At 36.4% G+C, this 3,639-nt stretch overlaps 1 protein-coding gene across 2 annotated transcripts in view; it reads left to right on the top strand.

Annotated features, from left to right (window-relative positions):
- The first annotated feature begins 181 nt into the window (after window positions 1–181).
- The window catches only part of LOC126391486 (collagen alpha-6(VI) chain-like), an 80,301-nt gene continuing 76,843 nt past the window's right edge, over window positions 182–3,639 (top strand). The window contains exon 1 of one of the 2 annotated variants that reach the window (XM_050046303.1): window positions 182–263. The gene's annotated coding sequence lies outside the window, so the exon portion shown is untranslated. The remainder of the gene's footprint in view (window positions 264–3,639) is intronic. The other variant, XM_050046304.1, reaches the window with a different exon arrangement.

Genomic DNA, 3,639 nt, shown 5'->3' with positions numbered 1-3,639 from the left:
TTTCCACCTAAAGATTGAACTAATAAAAAATGGTCATTCATGAAATCATTCAGAATCACTTATTACTGAGAACTGTAGTTCTGTGGAACTGATACATATCTAAAGGATTTTCTTCCTCCACCTCTGCAGCAGAGTATGCGGACCAGGGGGAGGAGTGGACAGCTGGGCGGTGTTTCCTCCAGAAACAAGCCTGCACCTCCCTACATGGCTGTAGGACTTGTGTGTTTTGCGTGCAGTGGGCACAGACGCAGAGCAGCAGACCTGTAAGTGACTCTTTACTTCTGTACATGAATGGAAAACAAACAGCAGTGCAGAATTATTATTATCAGTTTATTCTGAAATGCATAAAGACTGTGCACCGTTGTGTTTGTTACCTGACTCACCTTCACATCTGCACAGTGGGGTTTGTTTTAGAGGCTGATGTGCATCTAAGTCGTTTAGACTCAGAGCTGCTGTGGGATGGACTTTGCTTCTTTATCACCTTTACTTCCATCACCTTAATTCAAACTGAGGTTCTTTTTAGTTCAGACTGGAGCAATTGATGCAAGAAAAGATTCAATTTAGGATCAAATACAGTTGTTCTAGCCTGTAAAGTCACTTTTTAATGCACATTTCAGCCTCATCTTCTGTTATATTCAATATGTGCGGGGGTTTGGGGTGTAAAGCATGACTTTTTATATAAGATCTGCGTTTTTAAGAGACAAAAATGTGTTCAGATTATTGTTGTTATGCTTGTGTTATGAGTTTTGGTCAGGATATTGATGCTTGTGATATATTTTGCATCTAAAATCTGCAGACTACCAGCAGCTGATAGATGAAAAGTTGTGGAGTAAAAGTATGAAGTGTTGCAAAAATGGAAAAACCATATATAACCAATAAAAGTACCAGTGCCTCAAATTCAGTACAGTACTGTAGATTATTGAATCCTGTTGAATAAGAGACTTTTAAATGTATAAAATAAGTGTAAATTTATGCTTTCTGCAAATATTATGAGCTTCCATGTTGAAAGGTAGTGTTTAACTCTGTGATGGAGTTTAGAGCTGACATGTTTTTTTTATTAATTACTCTGAAGAAAGTTCATGGAGACTGAACTGTGTCAGTCAGCTGCTGGAGTTATTAACTGGCTCTCAGATTTTATTACTGGTCATTATAAATGGTGAGGTCAGTCTGTAAAAACAATAGTTTGGGATAATATTTAATCTTTATTACATTAGCGGCTGTCTGTAAATGAACGAATGTCAGCTCTTTGCCAGAATGTGTTCAGGAAACGTGAGTTACACTGCTGGTTACTGGAGCTAAAGGACCTTAGCACTGTGTTTCCATGTTTTGAAAGATTTGCATGAAGAACTGCAGGAAAGATTACTTTCTAGATAAATTGGCTTTTACATAGAATGTAAAAAAAAACTGAAAAATGACTCTCACAATGTCCCAGAAGGTGACAAAACTCAATTTACTGTCATTAACAAGGCAAAGAAAAGCAGCAACAACTCGTTTGAGAAGCTGGAACTAGCAGGTGTTCAGTATCTTGTCTTTTAAAATTGAATGAAACAATTAATCAACTTAATGCTTAAGCTTTATACATACACTTTACTCAGGGTCTGCAATCAATCAAAATATTATTGAAATCACAAATTATGTCCAAATGCAATATCCAAGACCCAGGAGCTGCAGTTTTTTATATAGGTAAAATGTGTCACAGGATACTGTTATAATTTTAATTTTTAGTTTTTAATTTTATATACTTTATTAATCCCCGAGGGGAAATTCAATTTTCTAAGTGAAGCACTGTGGCTCTACAGAGATGCCTCGCCCGCAAAATCATATTCCAGACATAAGGGAACACGCTCGTTTGATACAGAGCCCAAAAAAAAAAGACAATATCTTAATTTCAATATTTTTTTCAATGGAAATTAAATGCAAAAAGTCCTTCAGTATACCGCGTATTACTGCACTTTTTTGCAAATCACATCAAAGTAGTGTTGTAGTTTTTTCTTGAGTATATTTTTGTCTCCTTCCACTTTACACAGTGTGAAATGGCTAAACTGTTGGACACTACTCGTCCTCCATAGCCTCTGTCTCAAATGTGCCTCCACTGTCTCCACTCCACAGTAGGAGATTTTCACATGATGCTGTGTGGCGTCTTCAGAACCAGACCCTCAATGTGAAACACATGGAGACTCCAACAATACACCGCTCATGTTTTTTTGTTCAGTCTCCTTTGGCACATGCAGCACTGAGCCTTTTAGGTTTTACTGTAAAGCTGTTTCAGTTTTTGTGTCGCACGATAACTGCTGTTGAGAAATATTTCAAATCAGAGCCAGAAAGTATGGAAGTTAATTAAAGACAAAACTGAACAAATTCAAGCTGGCATCACTCTGAAAGTTTGTGTTTGATGTGTGTTAATTTACATAAATGTCTCCTTTGTTATAAAGTCAGGTTTTTAATGACAGAATCTGGAGGAAATTTACAGTAAATAAAATTTAAATACGTATTAGCAAATGGTGAGTTTAACAATAAAGCAGAAGCAAAATTCATGTGTGCATATGTGAGTGATCCAAAAAATGCCTGAACAAGTGAATTTTTCATGTTTGCAACTTCAAGCGTGATAGATTCAGTTTTATTTTGCCTGCAGGACGATGAATTTGTGTGTTTGTGTATTTGAGCAAGCAGCAGTGTTTCTTCTCTTCTCTGTGCTGACATCAGCTCGTTATCAGTCGTGTAAACTTCAACTTAAAACAAATTTCACCCACTAATGTTCATATTTAAACCTGTTTTATATCTTAAAACTAGTGCTGTCAAGAGATTAAAAAAATGGAGAGATTAATTAATTATGATCTGTAATTAATTGATCTAATTAATCTCTTTTTTAATCTCATCTCAGAATTGCAGAGAGAAGCCCTCAACTTGAGGTATTTTCATTTAAATTCATTACATTACTGTGGCAGATGATCAAAAGATTGATATATATTACAAAAAGTGGTTTTATAAAGTCATAATTATTGTTTTCAACAATAACACACTTGAACACAGATGCAGTACACCTAGCCATTACATTCTATTGTTTCTGAGATTAGTCCCAATAAAGAGTGCTGCAACCTTCAGTCTTGACCACCAGGGAGGTGCTTGACTGTCAAGACATGTCAGCTTCATTAAAAGCATAGCTGCAGATTAACGCAACAATAGATGTAAAAACACACAGAAACAATACATCTGTGATCAGTTCCCTAATTTTGTTTTAACAATTTCCGAAATTATTTTCCTCTTTTCCAATTTCTTGTTTTATTTCATGGAAGTGATCAATGTAAGTGCACTTGTCCTTTAAACTTAATAAAAAATAAAAGCTAACAAAATAAAAGACACCTGGTACATTGGTTACAGCTGTATCAGTTTATAGAACAGTTTTGAACAGTTGGAACAAGAGGCTGCACTGCAACGTGCAAATCACTCCTTCTCGTGGCTGCCTGCGCTTTCCCTGTCCTTGCGGCTGCAATTTGTGCTGTCTTCTCTTCTTCAGACTACAACACCCATAATTCATGTAGGAACTGCTGCAGCCAATGTGCAGCCGGTGGGAGCTCAACCACCATGATCAGTTTTTAATGTTTTATCGGGCAATAACTACTCCAGACTCTGCTCTAGTGT

The sequence above is a fragment of the Epinephelus moara genome, chromosome 6 (assembly GCF_006386435.1).
Source record: "Epinephelus moara isolate mb chromosome 6, YSFRI_EMoa_1.0, whole genome shotgun sequence".
Classification (NCBI taxonomy): domain Eukaryota; kingdom Metazoa; phylum Chordata; class Actinopteri; order Perciformes; family Serranidae; genus Epinephelus; species Epinephelus moara.
The sequence above is the reverse complement of the archived record's forward strand: the minus strand, read 5'-3'. Positions and strand labels throughout refer to the sequence as shown.